The sequence below is a fragment of the Rhinoderma darwinii genome, chromosome 1, assembly GCF_050947455.1.
Source record: "Rhinoderma darwinii isolate aRhiDar2 chromosome 1, aRhiDar2.hap1, whole genome shotgun sequence".
NCBI classification, from domain to species: Eukaryota; Metazoa; Chordata; class Amphibia; order Anura; family Rhinodermatidae; genus Rhinoderma; species Rhinoderma darwinii.
The window spans coordinates 203,256,806-203,272,367 of record NC_134687.1 but is presented as its reverse complement, the minus strand read 5'-3'; the positions used below and the strand labels follow the sequence as shown (position 1 = coordinate 203,272,367).

General features: G+C 44.3%; 1 pseudogene; it reads right to left on the bottom strand.

The window, feature by feature from the left end:
• Positions 1–4,506: 4,506 nt before the first annotated feature.
• Positions 4,507–15,562, bottom strand: part of LOC142739338 (transmembrane protease serine 11C-like) — a 33,308-nt pseudogene continuing 22,252 nt past the window's right edge.

Sequence of the window (15,562 nt, the reverse complement as noted above, 5' to 3'; positions counted from 1 at the left end):
ATTCTGCCTCTAATCAGCACTGTAGTCACTGTATGATCTGCAGTGAGATGATGGGTGGTGTGATTATGATAGAATTTATTTTTTGTGAAACAGCAACTCCCAGCATATCCTTATCATTGTTCGGGCCATGCTGGAAGCTGTAGATTTACGCCGTACAAACCTGTACAGCAGGGGTTGCACTAAATTGAGCTGTATTTGTGCTGGTGTTGTACTTATGTACTGAGCTTGGTTCTGGTGCTGTATATATGTATTGAGCTTGGATCTGGGGCTATATTTATGTACTGAGCACTATTCTGGTGCTGTGTATAGAACTATATTGCTTGTAAAATGTACAAATGTTTTTATGCTCGCGTTACATAAAAAGAAATGTGGAAAAGAAATGACACGTCATTGATTGGTAGAGAGAACAAACACGTGAGGGGGAAGGAGATGTCGGGAAAGAGGTTGGGTGGGGGGGGGGGGGGCGCCAAACTGAATCTTTGCCCCGGGTGCTGGAGAACCTAGCACTGCCTCTGGTAGAAGGCTAGTTGGTGGAGACAACGGGCTATGTTCATCTGGGAAAATTGGGTCCTGACATTCATGTGGATGTTAATTTGACACGTACCACCTACCTAAACATTGTGGCAGACCAAGTACACCTCTTCATGGCAACGCTATACCCTAGTGGCAGAGGCCTCTTTTAGCAGGTTAGTGCGTCCTGCCACACTTGTTCAGGAATGGTTTGAGGAACATGACAAAGAGTTCAAGGTGTTGATTTGGCCTCCAAATTCTCCAAATCTCAATCTGATTGAGCAACTGTGTGATGTGCTGGAAAAACAAGTCCTAACCCTGGAGGCCCCAGCTCACAACTTAAAAGACTTTACAGGATAGATTAGATAGATAGATAGATAGATATCGATTGAATTTATTGTTTCCATTCATTGACATGTGAATAAAATGCTTTATATGTTTTAATAGATTATTTTTGCAAATTGGAATCCGATTAAAATAAATTGGCCGCATTGATCTTGAGCTCTGCATGAACTGCTTCAGGAATGGCATAGTTACCTCTGAAACAGGACACTGCATCTCCCGCCATAAATAATATGCTCATCCTAGTTTCCTTGGTTCAGAAGTTGGGGGTCAGTCTGTCTGCCCCCCCTTGTAAATGGTGCCATACAGCCCCACAAACAAAGAAATTGTACTCACCTAGCCCCTGCTCCACAGCCTCGAGACAGGACCTTTGCGTAGGCCGGCGTGATCCAGTGACATAGTCACGCCGGCCTACGCAGGGATTCTGTCCCACCGTCTTATAGGATGCAGGCAATTGTGGCCTATAGCCTATTGTATTCAATTGTATCTACATCCTGAGGATGCAGATACAATTGAATGTGGCAGTCGCTAGCACCGAGCCCCCCTCCGGTGCTAGCGATGCCACCGGGCATGAGGGGGCCTGTGCTGCATGGACCAAAAATGTTATGTGCTGCACAACTCAGGCCCCACATGCCACGGGTCCTGTAGCAGCCACTATGGCTGCTATAGTGCCACCACTGGGCAGGGGGCCCTGCGAGGATGGGGCCCTGGGCAATTGTCCAGTTTCCCTCCGCCCAACATGGTCCCTAAAAAATCTTTACGCTGCTTTAATGGCGCAGAAAAGTTGCAAATTATGGTGTATTCGCGCTATCATTTTCGACTTTTCACGCCTCTTGCCACTTTTCCAAAGTGTCAAGAAAAGTAGATGGGGTTTAGCGGAGTGGTGCCTTCAGCCGAACCGACAGATTTATCATCACTTACGAAATTGACATAAATTCTGGCACAAATCTACACCTGCTCATAGCAGGCGCACAAACAGCCAAAGATACGTGTGCTACTTAATAAGTTTGGTGCATTGTACTCCAGCACACTTCAGTTTAAGACTGGCATATGAAGCGCCAGTCATAGTAAATTCCAGCCATAGAGTTTAAACGTGACTGTCGCTTGAGAAAAATTCTGACATATCAAAGTGTCACATGTCAAAAGTTCTTATCGGTGGGGAAGCGGGTGCCCACAGAACAAAATCTCATCTAAAAATTCTCATATGTCACTATGACATGTCCGAAGCAGCAATTCCACAGTACAAGAGATCAATAAAGCAAGGGGGTAAGAGAGCGTCACATCTAAGGTTAAAAAAGTTTGATGAACATGTGAAATCCTTGTAAGGAGCCATAGGGTATGCCATGTGCCCCCCTCCCCAGGAATGTAAGATGAAAGTAGATGAGAGAGAGCTTCGGACAGTAAGGTAGGGGTATTTAGTTTTAGCGTCCATGCCCGCGGGCAGTCCGGTTTACTTACATCCTGACGCCCGCAGCCATGGATCTGTGAGCGCTGGTCCCCATCTCCTTCCTAGGAGACGCCCAGTGCTCACTTCCGCTGCGGTCCGCTGTGTCCCGTAGGAGGCGTATGCTGTATCCCGTATCCTGTATCCCGTGCTATCCTGGTCTAGTGCCGGGCTGTGCTGTAGTCCTGCTGCTCCACGCCTGACGTCTACCTGCTGCCAAGTCCCAGCCGAGCCTGCCTTGCTACTGTCCGAGCTGCCACAGGTACCTTATACAAACTGTGGACTGTGACCTGCGCCCTGTTGGCCAGCTGCCATAATGCCAAGGCGGTTCGGCCGAGTGACAATAGTGTAGGGCTTAGCAAGGGCTTTCTTCATGTAAGATCAAGCTGGCCGCATGACTGGTGGCGCTGGGTAGTCTGAGAGGGAGGTTAGGAAACAATAGCAGGTGGTATTGGGTGGATGGTAGGCCCTAAAGTAATTGGGTGAGAAAATTAGGGCAGAGGGATTTAAAGCAGGGAAAATGTTTAAAATGCAAAAAAAAAATTCATGAAGGTCATGAAAAAGAAATCTAAGAATAGGGTTTGAGGGAGTCGGGTGTGGGGATAACAAAGATAGGGGCAGTAGTGGAGAAGGTATTGGCAGTGGAAGGGCAAGATACATATGGATGTGCATTGTCACCAGTCTATTCCCTCTTGCAGCAGAAGGTAGTGAAGAACATAGGGGAGGGGAAATATATGGATATTTGAGTTGTTAAGGGAGACTACTGCAGCGAAGGGCGAGGAAGCCAGAGGTGGTCTATTGTAGATAGATCCAGAGCAATACCTGATTACGTTAAACTATATGGATTTGATCGTAGATGCATGTTCATTTTATGGGTGAACCGGTTAGGCAGAGTATGATAAGAGATTTAGGAGGAAGCTGGCTGGAACTCAGTTTTGAGCAGAAGGATCTTGACCTTTGGTCAAGGCTTGTAGGTAGGGGGAAGTGTATCTGAGCCATGGCGGTATGGTTTGGTCCCAAGGGGGCTGAATATGGGGCCTGCAAGAATAAGTTAAAATGTGTAATGGTCGAATGTTTGTGTTTACAGGACCCAAGCAGTAAGCAGTGGAAGGAGCCCGCATACTGTCACGGAGAGGGCATTTACAAGGCATGCAGCACAAGGATTAGGACTTTGGGTGTATTAGAATGTGGCGTACATTTAGTCAGACATTGTTCTTGGTTTGTGAAACAACAGCCTACAGTAGGCTGTAGAGGTTGGTTGGAAGCCTTGGTGAAGTAGTGTGGGCAAAGTAGAGCAGTTGGGTGAGTAGTTAGGATTGCGGCACTTTGCACAATCAGTTGCTATGGACCACAGCGAGACCACAGGCTGTGCAACAGGGGTTCTCATCTTTAGGGGGACACAGGCACTGCGGACGGTCATCGGTTTAGATGGACTTGGGCAACTCTGAAGGTTGGCCACGGTGAACTAGTGGTTGCTTGCAGGGAGCCACTGGAGGGGCAGGCTGGCTCCTAGTTGTCGGGAAGGCCTGGGCAGGCGTACCCAGGCCCATCATGTGAGGTTCTGCAATCACTTGGTTTCACCCAATTGTGTTTTATGTGTCGTAAATAAAGACATTTTTGCCACATTATTGGTGTTGTGTGGTTATTTGTGTTAGCTGAGCGGGGGTTGAACATGTGGACTCCTTATGAACTGGATAGAAAACAAGTAATCCAAAATATTAGAAGTACAAATTTACATCAATACAGTTTGACAGGCAATAAAGTGAACCCAACGTTTTTACATTCATAAAAGTGAAACTTTTTTTTAGCACAGTAACAGACATGATAAAACGATAGTAGCCAATAAATACACTCACAGTTTATGTACCTTTATATATTACTTTAATTTTCAAGTTTAATAAATTTCGTAAACAATATGTTTAAATGCATCACAGTATAATGAATAAAAAAATGTATATACAAAAATATGTATCAATACATGTGCAGCAAGAAATACAGTACATTCTAAAAATCTGAAATGGTTTGATATACATTTTGTTTTAAATTTCTTTAATATGTAATTGATACATCTCTGTTTTTGTTCTTATGGGAAATGCATTCCAAAGTAAAGACCAGCCAATAGTCCTTAAAGGCAAATGGTACCATTGATGGAGATTTCCCAGCTGAGTGGCTGGAATGGCGACTAAGAACTGCAGGCAATACCTATAAATATCTAGTGGTTTGACCGTAGCAATGATCCAGCATCTTCCTTAGGGCAGGTCCACTCCATAGGAGTAATTCTGGGGAAAACACCTTTTCGATGGCAACTGCCAGATAAATCTTTCTTTGAGTTTCTTAGTCACCCCTGGATATTATTGGCAAGACAACTTTTCATTTAATGGAAAGTTTATTCGGTCAACAAGCCTTAGAGCAAATCCATTGTAGAGCCAAACAACTCAATGACGAAGCCTTGCAAACATTAGGAGTGTGATGCTGTAGGAACTTCACAGTGCAGAATATTGTGCATTTCTTCTCGCTATTGAAAAATTTACACCCCAGACTTCTGTGTTATCCAGCTCCGAAAATATGTGACCTTAGTGTACACACCAGGCTCCTTAGGTAAGGCGCATCCATAGCCAAAACTAACAATTCCTATGAGTGTCCACCTGTTATTAGACTGTAGGGCAACCAAAGGTCCTCCTGAGTCACCCTAGAATGGAACAACAATGCAATGGATTGGTTTTCGAAAAAAATAAATAAATTATAAATATTGCAGGGCAATAGTGGGCGGTATATGACGTGAAGAATTTAACCTACCCAAGCTCCAAGGAGAGAAGCACTCAGACAGCCTTTTTGCATACTACCCAGATTATTAGATTAACGTACTGGTAAATGACAAAGGTTGTATGAGACTATAAAAGCTTTTCTGCTTTTTTTCTAGAAACCGCGCCACTCTTGTCCATGGGCTAGATCTGGTATAACAGCTCAGCCCCATTGAAGTGATAATTCAATTATAACCAAGTGGGCAACACATTATTCAGTGCTTCTTATTTATTTACATTTTATTTTTAGATTTGTTATATTTATTTATGAATTATTTAGTGCTTACTCTATAGTTCCTATTTAGTGCTTACTCTTTTGAAATATTTAGCGCTTATGTATATGCCATAAATGTCTGATAGGTGCAGTTTCCATATGTGCGGCTACCTCTCCAGACGGGATCCCCAATCTCCAGATAGGTGGAGGTCCCAGAAGTTGGACCCGCACCTATCAGACATTCATAGAATATTCTATGGATAGGGCATAGATGTCTGAGATGAGAATACCCCTTTAATCATTGTTATATGTAAGTCCGAGCTTATTTTTTATTCTTTTTAAATGATATACCCATAATGCCGTCACCTCTAACCCAATCTAACAATTTTACAGAAGAACTGAAGGCCACTGATCTAAATGACGTCACATCTATCATCTACTACTTCAAGTTTTATCAACTCCCTTCCTTCAGTACCACAACAGGATATTTTCAGGATCTCCTTAGTATTGCACAGGTGATAATATTAGGGTATCCTCACATGTGGCAGATTTGTTCCAGAAATTTCTGCAAATGTCCCATTTATCTGAATGGGGCTTGCAGAAATCCATGCACATGCTGCAGAAACGTATGGAATGGGTTCTTCAGTTGCATAAATTTCTAGAACAAATCTGCCACATGTGAACACAGCCTTATTGTCAGTGCATCCGGAATTGTTACAGGTATTCTCCCTATGGCGCATCCTCTAAACATGTTGGGGGTGCTGGAGGACTTTGATTGAGAAACACTGTTCTATTATATAATACATTTGTAAAGGATCTGCCAGGCACTACGTCTGTGGATACTCCCAGGATTAATCAATCGACACCTGAGGCCGGACCTCTTAGACTGACTCCGGCTCCCATCAATCAGGGTGGCAGGCTCAGGAGTGGGAGAGCCTATCGCGGCCTGGTCAGTCGGAGTTAGCTCCACCCCCTGTCCATTTATACCTGCCGTTTTCTCTTCCTCATTGCTTGTGATTCTTCCGGGTTTCCTGGCCCTGCTCTGCCTTGCTTCAGCCTTGCTACAGCTTCCGCTTATCCTGCTTCGCTCTGACCCCGGCTTGCTTCCTGCTCTTTGCTCTGCGTTCGTATACTTCGTGACATCCTGATTCTTACTGGCTCGTTGACCACTCTGGTTTCCTCACGGTTTCCGTGGGCTACCGCCCCTTCCCTTGCTTGTTCCCTGTTTGTATTCCCTTGCACTTAGTCAGCGTAGGGACCGCCGCCCAGTTGTACCCTGTCGCCTAGGGCGGGTCGTTGCAAGTAGGCAGGGACAGGAAACCAGGAAGAATCACAAGCAATGAGGAAGAGAAAACGGCAGGTATAAATGGACAGGGGGCGGAGCTAACTCCGACTGACCAGGCCGCGATAGGCTCTCCCACTCCTGAGCCTGCCACCCTGATTGGTGGGAGCCGGAGTCAGTCTAAGAGGTCCGGCCTCAGGTGTCGATTGATTAATCCTGGGAGTATCCACAGACGTAGTGCCTGGCAGATCCTTTACAACATTTTTCAATTTTGAATGTTTTACTGACTACCAAATACTAATTTCCTAGATCTAGTACTAGACATAACAAAAGTCAGTCTACAATCTAAGGCCTGATTTACACGAGCGTGTGCATTTTGCGCACACAAAAAATGCGGCGTTTTGCGTGCGCAAAAGGCACTTAACAGCTGCGTGTGTCATCAGTGTATGATGCGCGGCTGCAAGATTTTCTCGCAGCCACCATCATTTTGACACTCCGTTTGGATGTTTGTAAACAGAAAAGCACGTGGTGCTTTTCTGTTTACATTCAGAGAATGACAGCTGTTGCGCGAACCACGCAGTTCGCACAGAAGTGCTTCCGTGCGACCTGCGTGGTTTTCACGCACCCATTGACTTCAATGGGTGCGTGATGCGCAAAAAACGCAGAAATATAGAATATGTCGTGAGTTTTACGCAGCGGACTCACGCTGCGCAAAACTCATGGGCTATCTGCACTGCCCCATAGCCTAATATAGGTAAGTATGACACACGTGAAAAGCACGCGCGTCGCACACGCGTATATTACGCTCGTCTAAATTATGCCTAACACATCAGATGTGATTATGTATTGCCGTACCATCCGATGCATTGTAGCATGTTCATCTAGCGAAAAGTTGTCAGACTTGCCTTGTCTTCATAATTACAAACATACATACCTGACATGAATCAATTTTTCCTTCTATATAACCAGCACATATCATGGAAGGCTGTATAAGGTAACCATACATCTGGTAACTGCTGCATAAAGTAGAATTAATGATTTTCAATTCCGCTTGTTGTAGAACAGATGATAAGCTCCCTTAAAAAAAAAAAAAATAAATGATTATTTTCATCAAATATTACATTTTTTTGCAAATTCACTCAATTATTTATCCTCCAGAACTGAGAATTTGGGGCAAAACCATGTTGGGAAGAATGCAAATATTTCAGCTTTACCCTTGCTCTATTCATTCTTTTTTGTCAATAGCTTATTTTATGTACCATCAGGTGATTGTCCATGGGCAAAGAATAATAAGAATACCAACCGCAAATATTTTTGTAAAAAACTTTTCTTAAACTTAAAAGTGTATTTAATATGTTGAGTGGATTTTTTTTCTCTAACCTCCATCTGTAAGAGCTCCCCATCCGGTTACATAACATGAAGAGTTGTCAGGAAAGAAATCCAGTGTATCCGGTAAACATACTGATTGGATATTTGATGTAAAGTTTACTGGACTTAATAACTGGAGAATCGCAATGTCGTTTTGGTATTCTCCGTTGGTGTAATTCTCATGGATAATGATATTTTGGAGCTTCAACCCAGATCCAGAACTTAAAGAAACAGTTCCTAAGACGACTGTCCAAGAATTCACATCTTTGCTCCTGTGGAAACATGATGGTATAATTTAGCAAATTTATCATCATGACTGTTTTACCGACTTTCACCAAAAATTGATAAACAGTGGTTTATATGTTCTACTGTAGAATAGCACTTATATTGAAAGCTGTAATTACATATAATGCCCAAATTAAAAAAAATGTAATCCCTACTTTTTAACCATAATGCATACCTCCCAACTGTCCCGGATTCAGCGGCCGGGGGTATGTCCTGCTGTCAAACTAATTCTGAAGCAGGGAACCATCAGCTCCTTCTTCAGAATTAGTTCAGAGCGGAGGACCAGAGGGAGCTCCTCCACTCGCCGAGGACTCCGCAGGCACAGCGCTACTGTAAGCGCTGTGCTCGGGTAAGCCCTTGATGTTACTGTCCATATGTTGACAGTGACGTTACTGGCTACTCTTGGAGCGGAATCCCCGGCCAGAGTAGGCAATGGGGATTCCACTCAAGGAGTAGCCACTGACGTCACTGTTCATATATGAACAGTACCGTCAAGGGCTTCCCCGAGCAATTCTCGGCGAGCGGAGGAGCTCCCCTTGCTCCTCCGCTCTGAACTAATTCTGAAGCGGGGAGCTGATGGTTTCCTGCTTCAGAATTAGTGGCTACTCCTTGAGCGGAATCCCCATTGCCGATGATCTAGCCAGAGATTCCACTCTTAGAGGAAACTCCTGAGGTTACTGTCCATATATGGTCATTGACGTCAGTGGCTCCTCCTGGAGCGGAATCCCCGGCCAGAGTCGGCAACGGGGATTCCGCTAAAGGAGTAGCCACTGACGTCACGGTCCATATATGGACAGTGACATCAGGGCTTCCCTCTAGGAGTGGAATCCCAGGCCAGAGTCGGCAACGGGGATATATGGACAGTACCGTCGTGCGCAACGCTTACAGTAGTGCTGTGCCCGTGGAGTCATCGGTGAGCGGAGGAGCTCTCTCTGCTCCTCCGCTCTGAACTAATTCTGAAACAGGGAGCTGATGGTTCCTTGCTTCAGAATTAGTGGCTATTCCTTGAGCGGAATTCCCATTGCCAATGATCTGGCCGTGGATTCCGCTCCTAGAGGAAACCCCCGAGGTCACTGTCTATATATGGACATTGACGTCAGTGGGTCCTCCTGCAGCGGAATCCCTGGCCAGAGTCGGCAACGGGGATTCCGCTAAAGGAGTAGCCACTGACGTCACGGTCCATATATGGACAGTGACATCAGGGCTTCCCTCTAGGAGTGGAATCCCAGGCCTATGCTCTGACTGGAGATTCCGCTCCTAGAGGGAGTCCCAATGGTGCTATCTACAGCGGGGGGGGGGGGGGGCTGGCGCTATCTTCATGGGGGTGTAGCACTATCTACATGGACATTGTGGCACTATATAAGGGCACTATCTACAGGGGACACTGTGGTGCTAGGTATATGAGCACTATATACATGGGCACTGTGTCACTATCTGCAAGGGCACTGGCACTAGGGGCAGCTAAGGGGGCATTATACTGTATTGGGCAGCTAGGGGGGCGTTATGCTGTATGGGGGAATTTGGGCATTATACTGCATGGGGGCATCTGTATGGGCATTATACTGCATAGGAGAATATGTGTGGCCATTATACTGTATGGGGGCATCTGTGTTGGCTTTATACGGTATGGTGGCAGCTATGAGGGCATTATACTGTATGGTGGCAGCTATGGGGGCATTATACTGTGTGGGGGCAGTTATTTGGTATTATACTGTGTGGGAGGCACTATGGGAGCATGATACTGTGTGGGCTGAATCGGGTGTGTATAAGCGGAGATTGGGTGGGATTAGAGGCGTGGCTTAAAAGAAAAAAAACTTGTGGTGTCGTGCTGCACACGCCGCATCGGTTGTCCCTCTTTGTGATTCTTGAAAGTTGGGAGGTATGCATAATGATCCAGTGCTGCAAGGCAACAATGTGAACCACTGAGCAACCGCTCAGTTGAATTGCTATTCTTTGCTGTAGGCAACAACCTTGTCTGAACAAGTTTTCATACACGAGGCCTAGTATATGGCTGTAATTAAAGGGGTTTTCCGAAACCCTGGTGAATTTAAACAGAAAACATTTACTGTGCTGGATATAAGAAAATAAAAATGTTTTAAATATACTTATAGTCTTGAAAAGACTTTAAAGATTTCACTAGTCCTCTGGGTAGTTTCATTACTTCCATTGAGATAGCAGGCAATCATGGCATGGTCCTGTGGATGCAACATCAAAGTCATATGCCATGATTGGTTACCATGGTCATGTGACATTATGTCTCAATGGACGTGACCTCTCAGGACCAGAAGAGGGTGCAGCAGTGGACTTACTACATCCAGCACAAAATTGTCTTGGACCTCGGAAAACCCATTTAAGCATTTTATACCAAACTGTGAACAGAGGTACAATGGGATATATTTACATGGGTGGTGATGTTCACTGCTGAAGTAAATCCCCATTTTAAGATTTTTTAAAAAAAAAAGACAGTCAGCAGATCTCCTTACATCATAGAGCTTTAAACTCCTTACAAGAGACTTATTATCCAGGCGACATGGGGCAGATTTGGAGTAGTTTACGATGTGAGACATCGTATTGAGTAGTTAAATCATGTTTAAAGTTAAATAATGATTGACGCTATGTTCTAAGTATGAGACTGATGTTTAACTTACGAAAAAAAACAGTGGGCAGCAGTCACGAGCCAGGACCTGCTAATGAGTGTTGCTCCACACCTATGATACCCGTTGTGGCGTAGACTGGCCTGCCAGGGCCATGAACCCAAAGTTGCCGCTGTTCCTCCTACTATTCTGCTTAATGCTGACGGACCTCCAATACCACAAGCTGTTGAAATAGTAAAATAATAAAGATATTTCATCGTCTATGTGCCAACTCAATTTAAATAAACTTTATACAAAATTATTCTAAATCCATAATATATAATAAGTTCATAATATAGCCAAAAAAAAGAGAGCCGAGATAAACTTTACATTCAGTGCTGAATGTTATCCAGATGGCTGGTTTCAGTCTCAAAAGGTTAACAATAAATAATTCAAATTACTGACAGCAAGCAGAGATCGTGTGTTACTTCACTAGAACTATATCCGTTTCTGGAAACACAACATAATGGAAATGTAAGGCGATAGTCTAAGTATGGGTCAGGTAATAGTAAATCTCAAAATTCTGGCTAAACCTGAAGAGCTGTACCGGTCCCGAAAGCCTGGTGACAATGAAAGTCATGTTCTTAAAAGTTCTTTGGGGAAACCACAATAGGGAGTTCCTGATCCCATATATAACATAGTTATAATTAACATACATTAATAATATGTTGAGTTCCCTTTTCAATATAGGACAAACAATATATATACTGTATAGTATAGAGTTGAGGGATCCCTGTTCAATATCGGATACAGTTATCTTTTGGGTTTGCAGAGATGATCATCCATTTGGTACAGTAGCTGGTCACATAGTTTACATCAAATTAATATAATTCTAGAATGAATGTCTAATCATTCAAGACAGCGTAGATACTCAAGTTACTTCATTTTATATGTTTGCTATTAATCAAGTAATAATAGCTAACCAAAACCAGGCAAATAAAAGCACAATCCACAAGGGTTAATAGGTGCTAATGGAACAAAGTACAATAGGGATTGTATCATCACTAAAGGACGTTTTACATGGGCCAATTATTGGGCAAATGAGCGTTCACAGCTCGTTCATCGGCTGATCGTATCGTTTATGCAGCCGAAATGATTATCAATGTCGGCAGCACGTCTCAGTGTGTAAACAGGGAGACGTGCTGCCGACATGATAGGAATTTATGGCGACGAGCGATTGTAGTAACGAGTGTTCGTCCCCATACTTGCTCCTTCTGAAAGGAGAGCGCCAATCAACGAGCTGAATCGTAGATCGGCGCTTGTTTACACGGCCCAAGCAGATTCACACGCGGCAGATTTTGTTGCTGTAGCTGTACGATGGCTTGTTTCAAAGCGCCTATTAGATTAGGTAGGAGATAGGGAAGTTATAAACTGGTGACAGAGCCCCTTTAAGTACATTACAGAATGTAAAAATTGTTCTTGAGCTGCAGTTCCACTGATGAACACTAGAGAGCACTACAGCAAAAGTAAAAAATGTTCTTTCAGTATCGCTGGAATATAGATGTAAGACTGGGTTCACACACACTATTTACGGACATAATTCGGGCGTTTTAGCCCCGAATTACGTCCGAAAATGCGGCTCAAAAGCGTCGCCAAACATCTGCCCTTTCATTTGAATGGGTCTTACGATGTTCTGTGCCGACGGTCATTTTTTTTACGCGCCGCTGTCAAAAGGCGGCGCGTAAAAAAGACGCCCGCGTCAAAGAAGTGCCTTTCACTTCTTCAGACGTAAATGGAGCCGTTTTCCATAGACTCCATGGAAAAACAGCTCCAATTACGTCCGTTATGGACGCAGCGAAAGACGCCTGCACATGCCATTACTGCTGAAATTACGGTGCTGTTTTCTCCTGAAAACAGCACCGTAATTTCAGCTGTAATGGACGCTGCCGTGTGAACATACCCTTAGGGTATGTTCACACGGCTTATTTTCGGCCGTTTTTCGGGCCGTAAACGCCCGAAAATTGGCCGAAAAATCGGAAGCAGAACGCCTCCAAACATCTGCCTATTGATTTCAATGGGAAAAACGGCATTCTGTGCCAACGGGCTGGTTTTTTGCGCGGCCAAAAAAACGGCCGCGAAAAAGAAGTGCATGTCTCTTCTACAGCCGTTTTTGGAGCCGTTTTTCATTGACTCTATAGAAAAACAGCTCCAAAAACGTCCGTAAATAACGCAGTGAAATAAGCGAGTGGCTTAAAAAACGTCTGAAAATCAGGAGCTGTTTTCCCTCGAAAAACGCCTGAAAAAACGGAAGCTGAACGCCTACAAACATCTTCCCATTGAAATCAATGGGAAAAACAGCATTTAGTTCATACGGGGCGTCTTTTTACGCCTCTGTTTTAAAGCATGTCACTTCTTGAGGTGTTTTTTGGAGCTGATTTTACATTGAACTTTATGAAAAATGCCTCAAAAAACGCCTCAGGAAGAAGCTCCAAACTAAGGCCCCATGCACACGAACGTGATTTTGCGGCCGCAATTTCCCCGAAAATCCAAGGGAGAATTGCGGCCCCATTCATTCCTATGGGCCCATGCACACGACCGTGGTTTCCACGGTCCGTGCATGGCCCAGGAGCCTGGACCGCTGAAAGAACGGACATGTCTTATTACGACATAGGAAATAATGCATAGGAAATAATGGACGCGGCCATGTGCACGGCCCGCGATTTGCTGGGCGGGTCGCGGGTGACACTCCATGGCCGGCCGACCCGAAAATCACGGCCGTGCACATGGCTATGGTCGTGTGTATGAGGCCTTAGGGTATGTGCACACGATAACTGCATTTACGTCTGAAATTACGGAGCTGTTTTCAGGAAAAAACAGCTCCTGAATTTCAGACGTAATTGCATGTACTCGCGTTTTGCGGGGCGTCTTTTACGGATGTAATTTGGAGCTGTTTATCATTGGAGTCAATGAAAAACGGCTCCAATTACGTCCCAAGAAGTGTCCTGCACTTCTTTTGACAAGGCTGTAATTTTATGCGCCGTCTTTTGACAGCGACGCGTAAAATGACAGGTCGTCAGCACAGTACATCGTAAAGCCCATTGAAAGTAATGGGCAGATGTTTGCCGACGTATTGGAGCCGTTTTTGCAGACGTAATTCGAGGCGTAAAAGGCCTCCATTATGTCTGAAAATAGGTTGTGTGAACGGCCAGCTAGTAAAAGAAGTAAAAACGCCCCGATGTACGCACATAATACACGCCCACTTGGACTTTTACTTTTAAACACACCCACTTGGACTTTTGCAAGCCTCATTTGCATAAATACAAAAATGGTCATAACTTGGCCAAAAATGCTCGTTTTTTTAAAATAAAAACGTTACTCTTATCTACATTGCAGCGCCGATCTGCTGCAATAGCAGATAGGGGTTGCAAAATCTGGTGACAGAGCCTCTTTAAAGAAGCTTCATTTTCAGCTTCAAAAATGCCTGAAAATCAGAGGCTGTTTTCTCTGAAAACAGCTCCGTATTTTAAGACCTTTTTTGTTAAGCGTGTGAAGGTATGTTCACACGCTTAACAAAAAAGGTCTGAAAATACGGAGATGTTTTCAAGGGAAAACAGCCCCTGATTTTCAGAAATTTTTTAAGCCACTTGCGTTTTTCACTGCGTTTTTTACGGCGTTTTTACGGCCGTTTTTGGAGCTGTTTTCAATAGAGTCTAAGAAAAACGGCTCCAAAAACGTCCCAAGAAGTGACCTGCACTTCTTTTTCGCGGCCGTTTTTTTACGCGGCTAGTTTTCGAAACGGCTGCACAAAAAAACGGCCCGTCGGAACAGAACGCCGTATTTCCCATTCAAGTTCTGCTTCCGATGTGTCGGATGTTTTTCGGCCGTTTACGGCCTGAAAGACGTCCGAAAATAAGCCGTCTGAACATACCCTAAAGGTTGAATGATTAAAAATAATAGAAATGTATTGCTTGTATAGATTAAATTAGGAGTTTCCTATCCCATAATAAATCCTTTGATCGTACTTGTAGGCTCTAAAAGAGTGCAGTTACACGCGGAAAATTTTGTTGCAGAAATTTCTGCGACTGAATATCAGTTGCATTCATCTGAATGGAACTTGCAGAAATCCATGCACCGGCTGCAGAAACAACCCCATTCAGATGAACGGAACTGATTTTCAGTCTCAGAAAATGTCTGCAGCAAAATCTGCCGCGTGTAACTGCACCCTACGGGTCAGTTCACACGCTGCGTAAATACTGTGAAAATCCGCAGCAAATACAGTAGCAGGAAAGGGGATGAGATAAAATAAATCTCATCCACACGCTGCATAAATACTGAGAGGAAAAAACGCTCCGAAATTTACCTGCGGTGCAGAATTTTATTCCACAGCATGTCAAATGTATTTGCGTAAATGCTGCTGATTTTTTGTGGGTTTTCCCCATTGAATTCAATGGGGAGGTAAATCCTGCAGCAAATAGCAGATGGTGCGTTTTTTGCGGCAGGTTCGCAGCGATTCCAGCGTAAAAAATGCAACTCTGGATAAAGACTTCTATTGGCCACTGGTATGCTTACGGGAAGGTGCCCGTGCCGTTGAAAAATATAGAACATGTCCTATTTCAGGCCGTAATAACGGCACGGGCAGGCCCATAGAAGTCTATGGGGCTCCCGTAATTACGGGTGGCTACGTGTGTGCACCCGTAATTACGGGAGCGTTGCTAGGCGACGTCAGGGGATAGTCACTGTCTA